The 23219-nt window shown below is 40.2% G+C and overlaps 1 pseudogene across 1 annotated transcript; it reads right to left on the bottom strand.

Moving 5' to 3' along the window:
• Positions 1–16957: 16957 nt before the first annotated feature.
• Positions 16958–17450, bottom strand: LOC307099874 (jun dimerization protein 2-like; annotated as a pseudogene). Its single transcript has one exon. The product of its transcript is annotated as a jun dimerization protein 2-like (transcript).
• Positions 17451–23219: the final 5769 nt, after the last annotated feature.

The following is a 23219-nucleotide window of genomic DNA, read 5'->3' as shown; positions in this document are numbered from 1 at the left end:
GCCTGCCTGTTGCTTCTAACCCATCTGCCTGCCTGCCTAATCACCCCTAACCACTCTGCGTGCCTGATCACCCCTAACCAACTCTGCCTGCCTGTTGCTTCTAACCCATCTGCCTGCCTTCCTAATCACCCCTAACCACTCTGCCTGCCTCCCTGATAGCTCCTAACTTCTCACTTTGCTGCCTGATCACCCCTAACTGCTCACTGGGGGGCTGCTGGCTGGGATGAGGGGCTGTGGTTGTTCTGGTCTCTGGTCATTCTGATCATTCTGCCATTTTAGTCACTGGGCTTTTATTATATAGGATATTTGTTATAATTAATGAATTAATGTTGATATATTATTAACTAACTAAAGTCTATACTTTATTCAAATTTCCTTAGTTTTTGCCCAGCATTTTTTTGTGTGTGTTTTTTTTTTTTTTTCTGTTTAAGGATGCCATCAAGGATATCACATTTCACTTAGTTGCCATGTCCCAAAGCTAAGACTCTTTTGGACTGTGACAATTCCTGAGACTTTTCTTGCTTCTGATGACATTCACAGTTCTGATGATTAGTCATCCTAGTACTCAACTGGGCTTTCTGTTAACAGTTTTCTTATGATTTGTCTTATAATGGATTTTTGGAAGGAAGACCAAAGAGAAAACATACCATTCTTATTATCTCAAATCTAGAGTACATGCTATCACTATGACTTATCACTGTTGATATTAACCTTGATCACCTGGCTGAGGTGCCATTTATCAGGTTTCTCCAGTGTAAGTTATTGCTTTTTCCTCCTTTGCATACTATGCCCATGGAAAATACATCCCTATGTGTAACTCATATTTATGAGTAGACACTAATGATGGCTGATAGTCTATATAAATTACTAAGAATTTGTATCCACTGGAGATTTGTCTCTGTTATTCCCATTCATATTTTATTATAGTAAAATATACATACCATACAACTTGATTATTTTAATAATTTTGAAGTGTACCGTTTGGTTACATCAAGAACATTCTCGTTGTACAAACATCACCACCACTCACGTCCAGAACCTTTTTTTCCTAAACTGAACCTCCTACCCATTAAATACTAATTCTCAATTCTCCTCTTTCCCCAGGCCCTGGCAACCACCATTCTGCTTTATCTCTCTATGAACCTGACTACTCTAGATATGTCATATAAATAGAATCAATGAACAAAATAGCTCAAGAGATATAGAAACATGGAACAGACTGTTGAATCTCAGAGGGGAATGTGGGTAGGAAGAGATTAACCAAATACTTGTATGCATATGTGCATAACCCATGAACACAGACAATAGTATGGTGAAGGCCTGGGGGAGGGTGCGGGCTAGAAGAGGACAATGGGGAAAAAAGGAGACATCTGTAATACTTTCAACAATAAACATTTAAAAAATAATTATCACAAATCTCTATATTTTATTCCAAATATGTAATCCATGTGACATCCACCAGGGAGCAATGCTTCATAGATCCTTGGCTATTATGTACTATAGATTACCTTTAGCTAGGAACATCCTGCTAAGGATATTTCAGAGTTTAGCTCTCTTAATCCTAGCAAAATATCACTAGTCTGTTTACTTAGAATTCAGATTGATTAACTTGACCTGGTCACTTGCCTTCATCCTCCCTCTCCCCCAGTGACATCCTTTTAATAAAGGAAGTCAGTAAAGAGATGTGGGCTTGCTGCTTCTATAGGGTTTTCTTAATGACTTAGCAAGTCACATCCTCCAAGGGGAGCCACCAGTTCACAAGGCCAACCCATGCTCATGACCTTCTAACCAGTTTCAAAAAGGTTTATCTTACTAGTAAATATGAATGGAGGTTTCCAGATCATCAGACATTTGAGAAAAGTCTTTAATACAATAAACCCAAACCAAAATACTTAAAAAGAAAAACAAACGAAATGTAAACAGAGACAATCAAGAGGCTCAGAGAAAAAGAAAAGGCTTAGAAAACTAATCAGAGATAAATGGAGATATTTCAGCTGAGAAAAAATACTGGGGTGCTATAAAAAGAAAAATTTAGAAAATAAGAAATATCTCCTAAAAGTTAAAATATTATCATTGTAATTTATAAAAATAATAATTAGAAGATTTAGGAATTTTTTCATAAAACAAAACAAAAAAGGAAACATTTTAGAAAATATCACATAAAATCTAGTGATCCAAGTTAATAATATACCCAGAAATTAAAAATATAAGAAAAAGAGAAGGTAATCCTACATAATAAAAGCCTACTATGCTAAGTGTCCAGTCATCCGGTTGGCCGTTCAACCAATCAAAGTGTAATAAGCCAATGATATGCTAAGGTTGCTCAACTGCTCGCTATGACATGCACTGACCACCAGGGGGCAGACAGTAGACCAGTCGACCAGTCACTATGACATGCACTGACCACCAGGGGGCAGACACTCCGACTGGTAGGTTAGCTTGCTGGTGGGGTCCGGCAGATCAGGACTGAGCAAGATGGGCCGGACACGACCTGGAGCCCTCCCACAGTCCCTCCCAGGCTGGCCAACCTCCTGTGTCTCTCCCTGACCTCGATTGTGCACCAGTGGAGTCCCTCAGCCTGGCCTGCGACCTCTTGCAATCCGTGCTGAGGGACACCCCTCCTCCAGTGCACAAATTCCGTGTAACAGGCCTCTAGTAATTAAATACTAGTAAATGCAAAAAGTTTCCCTAAAATAAAAATATAAGTCACCTAGGCCACCAAGAAAATGAATGAAAAAAATCTTTAATTGAATTAAACATTTAGAATACTGGGAATAATTAAGAGGTCTTAAGAGCTCCCCAAACTATAAAGATATGACAAATAGCAAGTATCAGTCAGAAACATTAATAAGTCACTGGGTTGAATAATAGCATTTTCAAGTAGTAAAAAATATACAAAATTATTAAGAGCTACAGAATTAGATGATATCATCTACATAAAGAAAGCATCAACTAAAATATATGGAATTTAGAATTTTGTATCCAATCAGGATCGAGATAAAGGAATCCCAAGGACGATCATAAGGGATATCTCAGGATGGAAATGAATAGTACACCTAGAAACTCCAGTACAGACTAGTTTAGATGATGAGACTCCAAATTGTGTGCGGTATGTTGGTAGGGTGAGGTGTGAGGGCAAGTGACGGTGATGGGGTTTGAGAAGATTTGATGAAATGAAACTGTGAAGAGCACCTGGGTAAGAAATAATGATAAGCAGGTTGAAAATTAGGAAATCAAAAAGAAACACATCAAATTACTTCAGAAGAAATAAAATATTATTAAAGAATGACATGAAAGCATAATATACTATGCAGCTATTGTTTGAATTAGTATTTACATAGTTATAAATTGTATTAAAATACCCATTTTGCTCACAATGTTGACTAAACCAAAATTGGAATATAATTAGACAATTGTGATATTGGAATTTGGAAGGAGTGTGTGTGTGTGTGTGTGTGTGTGTGTGTGTATGTCTCTGTGTGTGTGTTTTGTGAGTTCCCTGATCTCTTTTCATCCCCCCTCTCAACTAATACACAAATGTGATTTGTTTCTTCCAGCATTTATTATTTTCTTCACCTCAGTTTCTTCATCAGCAGATATTACATCATACTGCAGTTACATCCTCTATACTAATAAAAGGGTAATATGCTAATTAGACTGGATAGACCGGACATCTTGCAGACGTCATTCTAGACTTCCTTCCTGACAAAACCCGGGGTGTGGACGGCCTGCAAACCCTTGGCAGCCCCAAGCCCAGGCTGGCACTGCCCCCCAGCAGGGACCCCCACCCACCCTGATCCAGGGACCCCTTCAGGGCAGGCCAGCCAGACCCGACCCATGCAACAGGCCTATATCCTAGCTAATAAAGAGAAACATGCAAATAGACCATACCTCCGCTATGCCCACCAGCCACACCCACCAGCCAATCAGGAAGGAGTATGAAAATTAACCCAACAAATATGGTGGTGGCCATGGAGCTGGAGAGAGCAGAAAGCTTGGGTTGCTCCAGGTGATGGAGGAAGCCAAGCTTCCCGCCCACCCTGGCCAGACCTGGCCTTCGCTCAGGCTACAAAGTTTCAATTATAGAAGATAAATAAATCCCAACAAAAATGGCAGTAGCCACGGAGCTGCAGCCAGCTGGAGGCTTGGGTTTCCCCTGTCGATGGAGGAAGCCAAGCTTCCCTCATGCCCTGGCCTGCCGTGGCCTCCGCTCAAGGCTACAAAGTTTCAATTATAGAAGATACATAAATCCCAGATACCAGGGCCTCCGCTTGGGTTGCTGGGGAGTGTGGACGGCCTGCAAACCACCACAGACTCCTCGCCCACGCTGCCCCACACCCCAAGGAAACCCTCACCCTGATCTGGGACACCCTTCAGGACAAACCAGCCGGTCCCCATCCATGCACCAGGCCTCTATCCTATCTAATAAAAGAATAATATGCAAATTGACTGTCACTCCAACACACAAGATGGCTGCCCCCATGTGGCCAAAGATGGCTGCTCCCATGTGGACACAAGATGGCCACAACAAGATGGCCAGCAGGGGAGGGCAGTTGGGAGGGACCAGGCCTGCAAGGGAGGGCAGTTGGGGGTGATCAAGCCTGCAGGGTAGGGCAGTTAGGGATGACCAGGCTGGCAGAGGAGGGAAGTTGGTGGCAACCGGGCCTGCAGGGAAGGGCAGTTGGGAGGGACCCAGGCCTGCAGTGGACGGCAGTTAGGTTTGACCAGGCCAGCAGGGGAGGGCAGTTGGGGACAATCAAGCTGGCAGGGGAGCAGTTAGACATCAATCAGGCTGGCAGGGGATTGGTTAGGGGGTGATCAGGCTGGCAGGCAGATGCGGGGGCAATCAGGAAGGCAAGCAGGTGAGTAGTTGGGAGCCAGCAGTCCTGAATTGTGAGAGGGATGTCCAACTGACCGTTTAGGCTCGATCCTACTGGGATCGGACCTAAACAGGTAGTTGGACATCCTTCGAGGAATTAGCATATTACCCTTTTATGGAGAGGGTGCAGGCTGGGCTGAGGGACACACACCCCCATGCTCGAATTTTGTGCACCAGGCCTCTAGACCTATATAATAAAAGGTTAATATGCAAATTGCCCCTAACAGCAGAACGACCAGAACAACCACTGGACCAGTCACTATGAGGTGCACTGACCACCTCTTGGTCCCTTTCTCCAGCCAGCAGGCTCCAATCACCTGATGGCCACCCACAGCAGGGGCAGGGCCGGCGAGTGGGCGGGAACAGCCAACCTCTCGGTTCCTTCCTCCGGCCATCAGGCACCGATCACCTGATGGCGAATGGGGAACTGGGGGTAGGGGGTAGCGCTGGCTGTGGGAAGCTGGGGAATATGGCTCTGATCGCAGGCCAAGCCTATGGACTGTACCCACACACAAATTTCATGTGCTAGGTTCTATCTAATAAAAAGGTAATATGCTAATTGACCCTCATGCCGTCGCAAAGATGGTGGCACCCACAGCCAATAAGGAGAGAATATGCTAATTGATTGTCCCGCCCTCAAAGTTGACTGTGCCCACACTGACCAACAGGGGGCAGATGCTCAATGCAGAAGCTTCCCCCCGGTGGTCAGTGTACTCCCACAGGGGGAGCGCCGCTCAGCCACAACCCGGGCTGACCGCTGGTGAGTGCAGCAACCCGCCTCTGCGGCAGTGCTAAGGATGTCTGACTGCAGGTTAGGCCTGCTGCCTGCGGGGATCAGGCCTAAGCCATCTGTTGGATATCCCCCAATGGCTCCTGGACTGCGAAAGGGCACAGGTCGGGTTGAGGAACCCCACCCTCCCCAAGTTCATGAATGTCGTGCACCAGGTCTCTAGTACTACCTAATAAAAGAGTAATATGCTAATTAACCATACCTTCGCTATGCCCACAGCCAATCAGGGCGCTATGCAAATTAACCAAGCAAAGATGGCGGCCCCCACACGCTGCCCCACCCCCAATCACGCGAATCCCGCCGCCTGAGCCTCCCGCCTCCCCATCGGCCGCCGCTGAGAGGGTACCAATTGGGCCGACAGGGGGCACGGCGGTGGGACTCGGGGCGGCCGATCGGGCTGGTGGGAGGCGTGGGCGGCAGGACTCACAAGTCCTGCCCCCTGCGCCTCCTGCCGGCCGGATTGGCCGCTGCTGAGGGGGGACTGATCGGGCTGGTGGGAGGCACGGGTGACAGGACTCAGGGCAGCCAATTGGGCCGGTGGGAGGCGCAGGCGGCGGGACTCGCAAGTCCCGCCCCCCGAGCCTCCCACCGGCCAGATCAGCGGGTGGCCAGAGCCAAGGCCTGGGTCCCTGGTGCCGGAGGAAAACTGGTGCTGACAGCCATGTGAAGGAAGGTCTATTGCACAAATCTTCGTGCAACGGGCCTCTAGTATTTATATATCTATCCCTTTCAGTAAGCTGTAAGCCCCTTGAACTTGTTAATTATCTTGGCATAACTTGTTAATTACCTTTGCATCTGACATGTGTATCAGATTATCTTTTATACAATGGACCTTGATAAATACTCCAACAATTTGTAAATGAATGAATATATTTATGTTTTCTGACTATGTATACTTCTCACATATTTTTTACATCAAAAATGGAATTATATTCTAAAGCTTAAAATATCTACAATGAAATATAGGTAATGAATATTTACTTCTGAATAATGTAGTGAATTTATATGTGCTTAAAAGTAATGATGACTTGGGCAACTAAAAAATCCTGAATAAAACTGACCTTGAAATTATATTTAAAAAATTAAAATGTTTTTCAAATATTATTTTTTAAAAATTATAATATTATACTACCTCTTTCCTCCCTGACATTAAGATAGATAGATGATAGGTAATAAATAAAACATTGATAGATAATAAATAGAAGATTGATAGATTATTGGTAGATTGATGCTACATAAATAGACAAAAGATAAAAAAATAATAAAACAAATAATTTGGGAAAGCTTGAAAGACATTGCTTTTTCACTTTTGTTACATAGCTCCACCTATTTCCATATATCCATATTGTAATCTCATTACCTCATTTTTACTGAGAAAATAATTTGATATAGTAGAGACAGTCAATGAGCTGTACAGGAAGACATTAATTTTCTTGAATGAAGCTGCTAAAGCTAATAAGATCAATCATTTTATATAAAGTAACATTGTACTTTCTCTAAGTCATTAAAATTATATCAAGAAAGAAAAATGTAGTAGACTAAATTAATAGGGCAAATACTAGTTAAAAGAAAATGCTATAGAATGAATTTTATCTGATTTCAATATCAGTATAGGATATTGTCACAAATTAGGTTCTCCAGAAGCAGAAATTAAGGTAGAGCATAATGTGCAAACTATTTTTATAGGACATAAATCCTGTGAAAAAAGCAGGCAAAAATACTGGAAAAAAATAATTAAAATCACTCAAAAACAAAATGAAGAAAATAATTAAAATTTTGAATTAATTTCACTCATTCCATGTTTTCTGTGTTCTTTTTGAAAACTTATAATTTTGAAATTAAACATAAAATATTTTGTGCAAACTTAATTTACCTTAGCATGAAATGCTAACAAATTAATTAAAAATAAATTTAAAAATCAAATAAATATTTATTTCTACAAATTTCACTGTTTATAGCTCACACTAATAATTTAATAATGAATTCATCACTATAATAACACTTAAGTTAGCTGAGAGAATTAATAAATTAGAAATCATCTTAAATAGGCATTTCTTAATATATGTATTAAAAATTAATATAGAGTTTTGCTTCATATATGAAAAAATAAAGGAACTAGAGTTAAATTGTATACACTATTAGAACAACAACAATAAAATGACCCTGAGGAACATCATTATTTTTTTCTAGTAAATAAACATTTTAATGTAAAAAGAGGAGCATAGACTTTTCAGTTATGCTCACAGATAATTTATTACTACTTTGTGTCAGTATTTTTACTTTAGGACCTGAGGGCTGTGACTAATTCTTGTTAATACATAAGAAGTAGCACACAAGAGACACCTTTAAACTCATCTTTGCATAAGTTATATTTTAGTTGGCTTGATTCCTTACATTTTGTTTTTCTTTTCCTAAAATCATGACTTCTTTTTTCCTGGGTTACTTCCAATTGTGTTCTGCAGCTGTTAGTTCAATTCAAGATAAACAATTGATTATACAGATCATAGAACAAGTTAATCAGTCTGGGACTTTAGTAATGAAAAATAAAGCTCCAACAAGTTAATCTATCAGTCTTAAGTAGAGAAGATATCTAGAACTAATTAAACACTGACCCCAGTGACAGTGATCTAAGCTCTCGTCTTGAAACCTTTATACTCCCTAGAACAACAGTTATAAAATCTTATAAAATCTACCTTGAAATCAAAGTGTATAAGAAGTACTGAATATCATATAAGGACATACATTATCTGATCCAATATTTCCCTTTCTCCTGGAGTAGCTAATTACTAATGAGTAATGTTCCTTGTTAAAATAAGTTATAGGAAATATTCAACCCCGGTTTAGGGAAGGTTTTTTAAGTTCTCTCAGTCATTATTATGAAGAATACAAAAATTTCATAGAAGCCCCAAGCAGATTTAGATTTTATAATGCATACTTTCCAGGAAAGCTGGGGAGGTTAATATTTAACCTCACCAGACAAGGAAGAATGAGCTGGGAAATTTTTGAGTTAACTAGATATTAGTCTCTGCTACAGGCACAATTCTTTCTGTAATAAATTATTTGTTTTAAGACACCTAAACCTACCTTAAGTGCCATATAGATGCAAGTAATACCAAGTTATATGTTCAACTCAAACTAAATCTTGAAACCAAGCTATGGAAACATCAATGTATTATCTCTGGTCTGATCTCATTTATTTTCATTTTTCTTCACACATTTTATATCTTTCTACTCTTCCTTCTATAGGGCAGAGCAAATATTGGTCACTTTATAGTTTTCAGATTCATGGAGATAGGGAATATCTCAGTACAAATTTTAAATACTGAAGAAATAGAATTTCTTCTATTTATGAGTCAAAATGTTTAACTCTGGTCATTTAACTGTGCTAGGTTTAAAAAGATATGCTAACATGGCTGTCAGGGCTAGAGATCTATTGGATTGGGGGTTATTTTTGTTTTGGGGTTTACTAATAATGATTTTCCCACACCCCTCTAATGTCTCAGGATCAATTAAGAAATCAAGCAATGGAGTCAAAAGGAAGATATCAAATTATTGGTATTGACAATAAATACTGAATTAGAAATTGTGGATTAAATATAGATCATAAGCATGCATTATTTTAATTTCTATGCATAATTAAATGATTGAGTCTTGGTCAATCCGACCAAAGGAGATTTTGCATCTATAGAGAAGATACACTCAATTTAGAATCCTTACCTTCCATCTTTAGAGTCTTATCACTTGGAGAAGAGAAAAATGTGCTTCCAGATTTGCATTAAAAGAAGCCAGATTCTGGGGGGGGGGGGGGGGGGGGAATGTGTGCAAATCTTTTGAAAGAAGTAACAGAATAGAATGAATACTTTTTTATATGAAAAGATACAAAGAGAACAAGACAGAAAAAGCAAGATGTATAAGAAAGGAGAGAGGGAGAGATTTTTCTGAATCTTGATCAGACAACTTATTCTTTATTTGGAATTGAGTGTATAAGACTATGTAAAGAATCATGGTACAAAACAAGTGTTGGGCCAGGCAAGACTAACTTTTAAAAAAATTCCCCTCTATCATAGAAGATAAAACCATATAAGACCAACTTCAGACTGGCGAAGGCCAATGAATTTGCCAAGAGTCTGTGTGAATTATAGGAGGAAAGGTTATGCAGAAAAGAACAGTTCAGCATTAGCAGTGCTGGTAAAGGACAGACAGCTTTCTTTGTAACCCATATGATAGCACTCAAGGTATTCACCACACTCTATTACTCTTACTGTCAAGGTCAAAGATCATTGTCCCATTGAAATAAAGATCCTATAGCACTATGAGTGGTATGTTGAAAATAAGAGCATTTTTTCAAGGTAATTAAAGTAATACATCTTTGAACTTAGGAAGTTGTCGTTACAGAGAAACAACAAATGAAAGGGTAGCTTTAAGACCCAGAAAGAAGAAACTTTAAAACAAACATAAAGTATATTACTCTTTCAAATTTGAAACCAACAATTTTCATGTACATCTACAAAATATTCCAGAGAATATCTTCAAAATAACATTTCCTAATATTTTAAAAACATTTTATTATGTATTAATAAATAATAAATTATTGATAACAATAAAATTTAATTATTAATAATAAATGAGTAATTATGTATTAATGATAAGTAATACTTATTATCTATTATTTATTATTATTCATTTTTAATTTGCTTATCTCCCAGGGAGTTATTCAGATAATTAAGTTAGCAAAATTTTCAGAACTTTTAGGTTTCTAGGAATTATACTTAATACATTTAAATTGGAAATTTTTAGAAATTTGAAATTTAGGACAGTGGAGATAATTTATAAAGAGAGGAAATGAGAACAGTTTGTTGTTTTTTCTTGGACACCATTTGGACATGAATGAATAAATACTTATTAGAACAAGAACTAGGATCAATCATGTCACATTCATCTAGTGACTGTCAATCTGCATTAAGAATGTCTCCAATATAGTTTGTTATCTTGAATGTTGATTCAGTATTTATATGTAGTCCTGATCCCAAATCAATTCTGTTAAAGCAACATTGATTTTGGATTTGCCTTTATATAAAAGAAACATGAGATTAGTTTCAGTGAATAATCCTGCTTTTCCCCATGTCATCCTGAGCTCAAGGCAGGTCACTTATTAAGACCATGCCAAATCTTAGAGCAGTTAATTTTTAAGGTGTTACTTTAGTTAAAGTTTAAAATAAGGTTTTAAAATAGATTTGTTTGTTTGATTCTTTATTACCTAACTATAACATAGGATTAGCTATGAAATTTCTAGGGCAAAGATTGAATTCATTTAATTTTTTCTTATTTTCAATGTCTAAGGTTTAAATTCTCCATTCAGGATTATGCCTGAAGAAATGCAAATTTACCTGTGAACTAAATAAAGTATGCATTCAGTCATATCACCCCCTAGATCAGTGGTTCTCAACTTTTCTAATGCCATGGCCCTTTAATACAGTTCCTCATGTTGTGGTGACCCCCAACCATAAAATTATTTTCGTTGCTACTTCGTAACTGTAATTTTGCTACTCTTAATGAATCGTAATGTAAATATCTGTGTTTTCTGATGGTCTTAGGCTCTACAGCAGCGGTTCTCAACCTGTGGGTCACAACCCACAGGTTGAGAACCACTAGCAGGGTTGGTCGCCTAAGACCATCGGAAAACACAGATATTTACATTACGATTCATTAAGAGTAGCAAAATTACAGTTACGAAGTAGCAACAAAAATAATTTTATGGTTGGGGTCACCACAACATGAGGAACTGTATTAAAGGGTCATGGCATTAGAAAGGTTGAGAACCACTGCCCTAGATAATCAAGTCTCACAATATCTGAAGTTAAAAAGAAATGATAAACTGGAAAAAATGCAACATATGTAACAAAGATTAATGAGTTTAACATATATATATTAAAGTAATAAAAAGAATAAAATACTGATGGAAAATTAGAAAAAGAAAATAGTACTCACCTCTCACTATGGAACTGGAGGTGTGCTAATCACTTAATGAGTTGTCTCACATAATTATCAAATAATCTATTATTACTGCTTGTGATAATATATTATTATTTTTTTATTACCATCACTAGTGCTCATAATAGTATCTATACTAATAAAAGGGTAATATGCTAATTAGACCGGGAGACCTTCCAGACAAAGCCATGGTGGTGGGGCCAAGGCAGAGGTGGTTAGGGGCGATCAGGCCAGGAGTGGAGGGCAGTTGGGGGTGATCAGGCCAGCAGGGGGGTCCAGTTGTGGGCAAGCAGGCCAGCAGAGGGGGGCAGGTGGGGGCAAGCAGGCCAGTGGGGTGGGCAGTTGGAGAAGAGCAGGGGGGCGGGGGCAGCAGTTGGGGGCGATCAGGCTGGCAGTTGGGGCAGTTGAGGGCAAGCAGGCTGGCAGTGGGGAGCAGTTGGGGGCAATCAGACCAGCAGGCAAAGTGGTTAGGTGTGATCAGGCAGGCAGGCAGGTGAGCAGTTAGGAGCCAGCAGTCCAGGAATGTGAGAGGGATGCCCAACTACCGGTTCAGGCCTGATCTCACAGGGCCTAAACCAGCAGTTGGACATCCTCCGAGGAGTCCCAGATTGGAGAGGGTGCAGGCCAGGCTCAGGGACACCCCCTCCCCCAGTGCATGAATTTCATGCACTGGGCCACTAGTAACACATAAAAATACAAATAGGTAATATATTTTTATCCTCACAAGCTAATTTTAAGTAATCACAATATTTAAAAATAAGATTCTATTTGTATCACACATCCAATAGACAATACACAAAAGCAATCAAAACTCATTTTGAGGTAAATTCTACATATAAGGAAAATATTTCTTAAAATTTATTGTTTTTGGAAATATATAAATTTTCTAGAGTCCAATCTGAGTAAGAAGTAAAAACATTAGAGTATGCATATAACTTTCATAAAATATTTGTCAAAGCAAGGAATTATGTTTGGAGGTAAAAATACAGTACCCATGAGCATGCAGGAGGCAACCGATTGGTAATTCTCTCTCATCATTGATGTTTCTATCCCTTTCTCCTCCATTCCTCTCTGAAATCAATAAAAATGTATTTAAAAATATATAGTACCCAAGAACATGTTAAATCTGAGATATGTACATATTTAACATGGAAACTATGAGATTGGAGATAGCTTCTATTCAGTAGAATATTTCCTGAAGTTATTAAGTATGTCAATATCTATACAGAGAATATTTTATTGATTAAAATGTCATGATCTACAGAAAAGAGTCAATTAGCCATTAAGTGGCAGTTTGAAGAATATTGCTGCCAAATGTATAAAGAAATAATTATACTATGTAATACACTCATAAAATATAGGGAGACCAATAATAATAATTAGACCATATTTGAGAAAAAGCATTTTCAGAAAAAAACTATGACTAGTATTAGAGACATTAATGACTAAGAAAATGATTACAGTAAATGACTACATGCCAAGAATAATTATTCTGCTTATATTTTTTCATGATCAGAAAACAAATATGAAGAATTATTATAAACTTTGCTTTCTTAAAATATATGGATATATGATATTATATTAAAAATAATTTAATATTTTAAAAATAATGTTGGGTAGAAATATTTTATAAGTATGCCAATCACTGATAACTACAGTAAATATTTTGAAAATATAATTTAAAATATTTTAATACTATCTTTCATTATCAAAGATATCCCGGGTGGGATGATTAATGTTATAGTATATCGCTTCACTCAATAACAATGCTAGGCTCCTCTCAGCCTGGTATGAATTAGACTGCAGGGTTGATGTATGCAATGTGATATGAGGAGTACACAATGAACATCTGTAAAATCTACACTAATAAAAGAGAAATATGCAAATTGACCATCACTTCGTGACGCCCACCAGCCAATCAGGAGTGAGTATACAAATTAACCCAACAAAGATGGAGGGGGCCCTGCCCCCCAGGTGCTCCGGGCCTCTGGGCTGCATGCATGCAGGCACAGAGTGGCTGGGAAGGGTGGGACGCTTGCTATGAGGGGGAGGTTGGGGGGGCAGAGGGAGCTACAGGAGCTGGGCTCTGGCTGGAGCCAAGACTGAAGGCTCCGGCCGGAGCAAAGATGGAAGGCAGTGGCCAGAGTGAAGGCCTGGGTCCTGGGTGCTGGAGGAAAACCGGTGTCGGCAGCCAGGGGAAGGAAGGCCTATTGCACGAATCTTCTTGCAACAAGCCTCTAGTTATATAAATAAATGTGATAGTTCTTTCACAAATGATTAAAAACACATTAATCTGTAAACTAGTTATTGGATAATATGCTTTAAAATGTTTGATTCTTTTTTAGTCACGCTACACTAGGAGAGAAATAAAAGTTCATTGGACAATAGAAACCATTAATTATTCAGGCATATATTGCAATAGATTATTCCAGAACTAGATGGATGTCAATTATCTATATATATGAAAAGCCAGCAACCGGAACGCTGTAATGACCAGTACGACCGGTCGCTATGACACCCAACTGGCCCAATCGAGGGTCAGGGGTGGGACTGGCCGGCCAAACTCCCATGGCCCCTCTCCCCAGCCTGCCCCACCCCTGATCACCTTACCTATCCCAATACGGGGTGGGGCCAGCCGGCCAACCTCCTGCAGCCCCTCCCTTCAGCCAGCCCCATCCCTGATTGGCCCCCACCACCCCAATCGGCCCGCAGCCCCTCCCCCTGGCCGGCCCCACCTCTGATCACCTCCCACCCCAATAGGGGGCAGGGATGGCAGGCCAAACTCCTGCCGTCTCCTCCTCCCGACAGGCCCAGCCCCGATCCACCCTGATTGGGGCTGGGCCAGCCGGACCCCACCTGTGCACAAATTTGTGCACTGGGCCTCTAGTGTTATATAATCAGGATAACTTGCATCTATCTATAGAACATTCTACAATTTACATATTTTACCTTAATTTGACTCTCACTACTCTGTAGAAGGCAAAACATGTTTGATTCATTTTCTTTTTACAGGAAATGGATTTGAGATGAAATGTAAATGACTTTGTCAAGATCAATCTTGACCTGGATTTTAGCTTAGGTCTTTTTCCAAATTCATTAGCTATGTCTTTATAACACACAATTTCTCATTGTTCCTGAACAGTTAAATAGAGGAATTTTTCACAATTTCTAACAACCAAGTTACAGTTTTTGAACTTATGATTGATGGTATCATCATACAGGCAGTAATTTTTCATTAAATCATAGATGAGAAATAATTGCAATTAAGATACTTTTTCTGCTCTCTTGAGATTTCCTAGATTTCTCTTCTTATTAGTAAAACACATGCACCAATGGGATTTTTAAAGTATTCTATGTCATTGGGATTAACATAAAAATGTTTTCAAGTTTGTCAGTTATAATATGATTTATTTTATTATATTACTATTCCATTTAAAAATAAATTAATGAATGGCACAAGTATGGCTATAAAGACCAAGTATTGTTTGAATTCTTCATTTATCCTTTTCTAGCTTTAGAAAAACTTAAGTTACACCTGTTGGGTCAGCCCAGTTATTGTCCTTTTATCAATACAACTCAAACATAATAAAACCACTTGATAAACAAGTTAGAAAATAATTTCTGATTCAGGCTTAAGTATAAATTATTAATATTTCCTCTTTGTTTCTGTTTTTTAGATTCCATGGTTTCCAAATTTATGGGTACCCTCTATCCTATTTAATAAGTTCTTTAACATCTTTTCATTGTTTTCTGGCTTCCATCAAGACTACTTTGAATGAAGATTTATGAACATTGAATAAATCTATACTATGCATACAGAACTCATGTTCTCTTCATACCATATCATTACAATCTATAATTACTCATTATGATACCTTCATTATCTAACATGACTTCAGTGAGGAGTGCTGTGTTATATATATTTGATGGTCCCAGTTGATTTTGAATCTCAATCTCCTTTGTTTTAGATAGAACACTTTATAATATGTACCAGAGGCCCCGTGCACGAAAATTCATGCACTTGGGGGCGGTGATCCCTCACCCCAGCCTGTACCCTCTCACAATCCGGGACCCCTCGGTGAAGGTCCTTAGGCCTGGCCTGAGATCAGGGCCTATCGGGGCTTTCCTTCTCCCGGCTGCAGGCAGCTTGCAGCCATCTGTGCAGTGCTGCCCCCCCTTCCCTGCCACTGGTCACCTCCCTATGCAGGCAACAGGCATGGGATACATTGGGTTGGTTGGCCTGGGCCTTCCTCTGTGGGGCAATCGCTGGCCGGCCACACACCTGCCACAGCATCACTGGCAGGTGTCCTGGGCCCCCCTCTTTCTTTCTTTTTTTAAGTTAGAGTAATGTTTACTGAGTGATACAGAACTGAGTACTATGAAGAGTTAACCAAGATGGAGATGCACCACCCTCCACCCCTGCCACCCCCAACACCCAGAGACTACAGTACTTAGAAGTTACACACAACGGCCATAACTGCTGAATATCTGTTCGTAACAAACAAATCATAGCGTATTTATGTTGTATCACATCAAGTGATTATAGAAATCCATTTATATATTGCTTGTATACAATTTTTTTTGTAAAAAATATTTTTAAAAAAGAAAGTATAAAAAACATGTGTAATTGAAACCCCTGCCAGGACAGCCAGTCTGTAAACATTCAGTGAGTATGTGCTTTGGAAGGGCACCCGTGCCTCGTGCCCACAGCAACTGCAGCAGGGCCAGTGAGGGTGCGCCCTGGCTGTCACTACGGCAGGACTGAGCTGGACCACGGTGGGTGGGTACAGCAGGGCCTGGTACTGTGCGCTTCCCCAGCCTTGCATCAGGATCAGGGTCAGGGTCAGGGTCAGGGCTGGGGGCAGGCAGATTGCAGTTTCACTCTGAGTTCCATACTCAGCCTAATTTTGGTTGCAACTCATGGCTTTTCCTGGCTGCCCAGAGGTCCTTTGGGTGGGTGCCCTGGTGGAGAGGCCGGAGAAATGCCCACAGCTACCTGGTTGGGCATCTCTCCAGCCCAGAGGCTCGGTCCTGCCTCCTGCAAGCCTGGACCCAGGCAGAACAACCCCCACTCAGGACTACTTTGGTCTCAGCATTTGATCCTGTGTTTCATCAGCATGGGTTTCTTCCCCTGGTGTGGCAGATCTGAGTTTCACAAAAAAAGCCTGGCTGACTATGTTGAGCCTCATTGAAGAGTTTTTCATGCAGCAAGTAAGAGCCCTCTGGTACCCTCCTCCTCCTCCCTCTCGTATACTCCTCCTCCTCCTCCTCCTCCTCCTCCTCATCCCAGCCCATGGTCACTTCTTCTCCAGATGCTCCACCAGTGGGTTGCCTTCTGAGTCTGGGGTCTTAATGCTATTGGTCCTGATGATGCAGGTGGGGCAATGCCTGCTGAGCATCAGGATGAGCTGCTGCTGTTCCTGCTTCAGCTCCTCCATTTAGGTTTTTAGCTCTGCATTCATGAGCTCCAGCCACTCAGATTCCCGCAGAAGAAACTCTGTCCGCTCCTTCTTCTTATCCCAGCATGGGGCTGCCACCACTTTGTTCTTTTCCCTGCGCCTTTTCCTCCACTCCTCTTCTTTGTGTAGCTCACTTTTCACAGGTTGAGGCCTCTTGCCCAGTTTCACTTCCAGGAAAGTGCAAAGAGGCGATCATGGCCCCAATGTTGTGGATGTCAGCGTATTTCAGCTCCTCTGCAGTCAGGGCTGAGCTGGGGATTCCAGTCAGGGGGCTGAGCCCTGGCAGAGAGCCCACAGTTATGGAAGGATCTGGGATCTACCCAGGCATCATAGCAGGAGGAGTGGCAGTCCAGCCCTGCAGAAGCCGCAGGGAGAGGCTGCCACCCTGGGGCCTGGGCCAGGCTGAAGGCACCATGCCCACTCAGGAGCCATGATGGCGCCAGCCCCACCCTGCAGCGTCCACCGGGGCCAGCGCCTCCCATCACAGCCGCCCAGCATCCCTCCCGCAGGTTGTGGCCTGGGTCTCCCTCTTTGAGGCGAGCGGGGCTCTGCCTGCCTGCCTCATCACCCCCAACCACTCGCCTGCCTACCTGATTGCCCCCAACCACTCGCCTGCTTACCTGATTGCCCCCAACCATTCGCCTGCCTACCTGATTGCCCCCAACCACTTGCTTGCCTACCTGATTGCCCCCAAACACTCACCTGCCTGATCACCCCTAACTGCTTGCTGGGGGGCGGGGCCAGCACAGCGAGGGGGCGTAGTGGTTCTGGTCTTTGGTTGTTCTGGTTGCTGGGCTTTTATTATACAGGAATATAAAGTTTACTAAACATAGTTTATCTTTCATGACTGAAAATCAACAGCAGTAGTATCTAACCTTGTCCATGATGCTATGCTTCCTCAAAGGATACTGAATAGCTCTGGGCTCATCTTTTATTTCATTCTAAACCTTGGCACAATGGTGCTTCTTTAACAGTGCTTTCCCCTTGGGATTCTTTGAGAGCTCTAAGCTTTTCTGCCATTGCTCAGTAGCATGGTTTAGTCTGCTGTTCAAGAACCCCATTTGTTCTAATCAGCACCATTTTCTTTTTTCTTAACTCTTGTATTCTCTCTTTGCTTTTCACTGTAATTTTCTGTTTCATTCCTTACCCAAACCTGAATTTGATGCACAAACTTTGATTGCCTCCAAGTCAACATTTCATAAAGTTGAAATGATCAGGAGGATGGGAAAAAGTTTCAGGGCCATGAGCTCTATAAAATTACCAAGTTAGTGACTTAACTGCCTTCCTGCTGCAGGTAGCTCTTATCTCTTTATTACATCTAACCCAACTGGTCACTGCCTTGATTTGAAAACTTTCTTGTTCATGATTCCAAACCTCTATTTTTGCTCTGTAAGTATGCAGACAGCATAGTGTCATAGTGTGGTAGTTATGTCTTTAAGCTCTTCAGGAAAGTTCCTTGACTTTGAAGCCAAATTTTGCCACTCCTGGTGACTTTAGAAAGAAAAAAAATGTTTCCTTAGTTTCCCAAAATCTGTAAACTGGAGATGATGATTAAGATAATGTTACCTAACTTATATTGTTGCTGGTGTTAAATAAGCTAATTGTGGTAAGGAGTTAGAACAATTATAGCACAGTAAGGATGGACTATGTAAGCATTCAGTATTATTTAATGTATAGTTTCATATTCATCTCCTTTTCTGCATATTCTCTATCCACCATCTACATATTTGTAATGTACAGAATTATATAGATAGCTCTTTCACCTCATCTGTACATACTTCCCTGAAGGACTTCATTAAGTCCTGTGGTTTAACCAACATCTATGGGTTTCTGACTCTCAATATTATATTTAACCAGAGGCCTGGTGCATGAAATGCGTGCACAGGTAGGGTCCCTAGGCCTGGCTGGTGATCAGGGCTGATCGGGGCCTTCTGGCTGTTGGTGGAGGCTTTCCTTTCCTGGATGCCAGCTGCCAGCTGGGGCCTTCCTTCATTCCACGCCACCGCCTGGTGGTCAGTGCATGTCATAGCGAGTGATTGAACTCCCAGTCTCCCAAACTCCCGAGGGAGTTTGCATGTTAGCCTTTTATATATGTAGACTAGAGGCCCATTGCACGAAGAATCGTGCACTAGGCCTTCCTTCCCCTGGCTGCTGGCACCTGTTTTCCTCTGGCACCTGGGACCTGGGCCGCAGCGGAGCCAAGCCTTCACCCTTCAGTGGAGCCAAGCCTTCAGCCTTCAGCAGAGCCAAGCATTCAGCCTTCAGGCTTGGCTCTGGCCGCAGTGGAGCCTTAAGTCTTCAGTCTTCAGTCTTCTCTCTGTGCCTGTGTATGCAAATTGACCCGCCATCTTTGTTGGGTTAATTTGCATACACACTCCTGATTGGCTGGTGGGCATTGCGGAGGTACGGTCAATTTGCATCTTTCTCTTTTATTAGTGTAGATATTTTGAACCACTGTTTATGTGAGGTTATTATCTTTTCTTTTTCTGTTCAATGATCCTCTTCCTTCTACACCCCATTCCCCTCCCCAACAATAAGCAACCATACAATTCTGTTTAATATACACTTTTCATGTTTTATAAAATTCCTATGTACATGTACTTCTAAGTAGATTGTATTGTGTTAAATATCTCATTGTTTCTTACTTTCCCCTTTCTTTTTCTACTATATACACTGTTGTAAGAGCTATAATTATTGCCATGTTTACATCTAGTTTGTTACTTCTGATTGCTCCAGTGTGTGTATCTACCATTTGCAGCTACCACATTTTTTACATATTTCCTCTCCCATGATGAACACCCACATTACTTCCAACTCACTGATCTGAGTAAAGTTCAAAGGAACATATATGTATATGTGTCTTTCAGGATTTTTGAAATAGTTTATTTGGAATATTTAGGAAAAGAATTACTAAAACATTGCTCCTCAAATATGACTGTATTATTTACATTTCCAACATTAACACATGTTGTGGACAACAGCAGGCAATATCCAACCTTTCAACTTTTACCAGTCTAATATTTATAAAGTGATTTTTGATCTTAATTTACTTTTTCTGTCTATTAAAGAGTTTGAGAATCTCTCTATATATATGCTTCTGAGTCTTCTTTGAAGGTATAATAAAAGTGTTAAAATGTAAAACTATTTGTTAAGAAAAAGCACAATGCTCCAATATAATAGATAACTTGGACTTTTGCATGAATCTTTTAATAATACCTTAGGTATATAAATGTAGTATAAATTGTAAAAAAATCTGCAAGTCTATCATTCTAAAGAAGTACTCACATAAAGTCCCCATAGTCATAGGGGCCAATTATCAGTAGGAAAATGTGGCTATTTTCAATAAAGATGGATGCATGTCTAAACATTACCTGCAATTTAACTTTTATTATTATTCTTGCTCCTCTACAGTTCAATAGTGCAGATAAAGACACATATATTCTACCTATGTCAACAAGTTAGATAATATTTCTAACTTCTACTGTGAAACACAATTTCCCAGTAACTCATTTCATTTCTATCAATTGAAAAAAGAGAAGAAAATCTTAAACACCCTTCATTTTCACATAGAAATATTTCATGAGTTATTGGCAAAAAGAAAACTATGATCTAAAAGAAACTAAGTGCTTTAGATATTCACTTAAATGAAAATGAGTACATAAATAAAAGATAACACTGATCTTGTAAATTCCTTCTTTCAACACCCCCCATTACCTGTTTTGAGGTAATTTTCTTTTCTTTTTCTACCCCAATTTTATTTTCCAATTCTTTGAAATAGTTCTCATTCTAAACCATGAGGCTTAGCAGTAAGAGAGATACATCAAATAAAATTAGCTTTCAAGTCACACTCAAGTGTAAAAACAAATCAATTTTTTTTCTAAAATGTATTATCTTTTTATATTTATAACACATTCAGTGCTGTCTCAACTCCTAAGATAATGAAAAACTCTTTTCTCTGTCAATTTTAACTCCTCAAGCAATTTTATTAAAGCTTCACAACTTTATATATAATTTATATGTTGAATAATCCCAAATTTATATCTCCAGTTCCAATGCGTTTCCAGGCATTCAGACACAGACAAGCCATTGCTAATTTTACATGTTCACTTTTAAACACAACTGGCTTCTCAAACATAAAACATAAAATGATAAGTTGTGTATTTCTTCCTACAACTCTGAACATCCTCCTGTCTTCAGCATTAGAGGAGTTGGCATTATTATCACCAATGTGATCAGGCCAAGAAAAAAAATTCCAGGAATCATCCTTGACGTTTCTCTTTCCCTCACTCGCTTCTTTCTCTCTTCAGAGAGCTTAGCCTCCAGTGATGAATGAAGCGAGGGGGCAAAAGAGCAAGTGCAAAGGCAAGGATTTCTTGTTTTGTCTTGTTTACCAACGTTTAGTCACCCAGTATGAAAACAAGAAACGATTGTTGAATGAGTGGATTAGGTGATCAAACAAAATGTGAAAATATTTTTCTTAGTCCTTTTTAATTAAGCTTTTAAATACAGTTTGCTTTGCTCTTGTTGGCTAAAAACGTCTTCAAAAATTTTTTTCCAATTAATTTGGTGATTATTTTAGTTCTGATTTAGTAGCAAATAAGTGCCCTCTATTTGGACTATGGAAATATACTCAGACTTCTTCATGACAGGAAGTGTGTGTCACTCATTCTACTATATACTCAGGAGGGACTATCTGCCGTTAACATTTGCAACTTCAAGAGATGTTTATTGAATAAATTAATGAGCCAATTCATTGCAATTAGACTTATTTAAACCTTTTTATCGCAATTACTTTTTTGTTTAAATTATACTTTTATTTAGAAACGTAATTATAATAAACTAGAGGCATGGATTCCTACACTGGTGGGGGGTGTGGCCTGTGGGGATCCGCCCATTGTGGGAACCCCACTCATCCTGGTCAGCCAAGTGACTGTAGACCCGCCCTCTGAGCGGTTGCTGAATGAGTAAATTAGTCTGACCTGATATTTCGGGGTAATGTCTTGGGTAAAGGTGTGTTCTGTGTCCTGGAGGAACTTGGCGGAGAGCTTTGTACCCCAGAGCCACTCTGTGATTGTCCTTGATGTGTGATGCAAGGGTGGTGACACCATGGGGGATGTTCAGGGCAGCTGTGCTCCAGGATCCTCAGCCATCAGGACAGACTACAGGGGTGGGAGGGATAGTCCACCTAAGCCAGCCCCCCCACCCCCCTGCTCTTTCTGGAACATACCTTAGAGGGCCTGCATCAACTGGTGGGGTCAGGCCAGAGTCTGGATTATCTTAGGTATTTGATAGGTACAGGGACTCGGCCTCACCCTGGGTCTGCTAGCAGCTGCTTCCACGATGGGGCAGCTCCTGCATTGAGTGACTGCCCCCTGGTGGTCAGTGTATGTCATAGCAACTGGTTGACCGGTTGTTCTGGTCGTTCTGCCATTCAGTCGCTGGGCTTTTATATATGTGTATAAAGATTCATGGGATTGTAGAACAGAAAAGGACTTTAGGACTATCCAATTCAACCTCCTAACTTTAGGGATGAAAAACCAGTTTCATACAGCTTGTTTTTTTCTCAGGGCTTTATATTTAGTTATTATTAGGCCAAGAGAAAAGTCAGGCCTCCTAATTTCCAGAGTGGAATTTTTGCCAATATTTTGTGTTTTTTTACCATGGTTAAAGGCAAAAATGTATGAATATTCAAGAATCTCTTCTGAATATTCTAAAATAAAGAAGAATGGTAACATAAACTATAGGGGGAGTGATTTGTTTGAAGCTGCTAAGAGATGCTAATTTTCTAAAATTATTATTGCCTGTATTCATTATATTGAAATGAATGCAGAAGATAAAAATGGATATAAAATTGAGCATCTGGGAGGACAGTAATGAGTGCTCAGCAGCTGAAAATAACTGAGTGCTTCAATGACCAAATTGATTCATTTTCAGAGTACCAAAAAACATAATGTTAACAATTAATGAGCAGGTCATACCCAATATATTTAAAAAGTTAAATGGTTAAATATGGATAGCAGTTAGAACATGGGATGCAGCTTTTAGAATTTATTGTTGTTCATGTCCATAGGAAGAGGACTAAGAAGAAACCATAGGAGGG

The sequence above is a fragment of the Cnephaeus nilssonii genome (assembly GCF_951640355.1).
Source record: "Cnephaeus nilssonii genome assembly, chromosome: 1".
NCBI classification, from domain to species: domain Eukaryota; kingdom Metazoa; phylum Chordata; class Mammalia; order Chiroptera; family Vespertilionidae; genus Cnephaeus; species Cnephaeus nilssonii.
The sequence above is the reverse complement of the archived record's forward strand: the minus strand, read 5'-3'. Positions and strand labels throughout refer to the sequence as shown.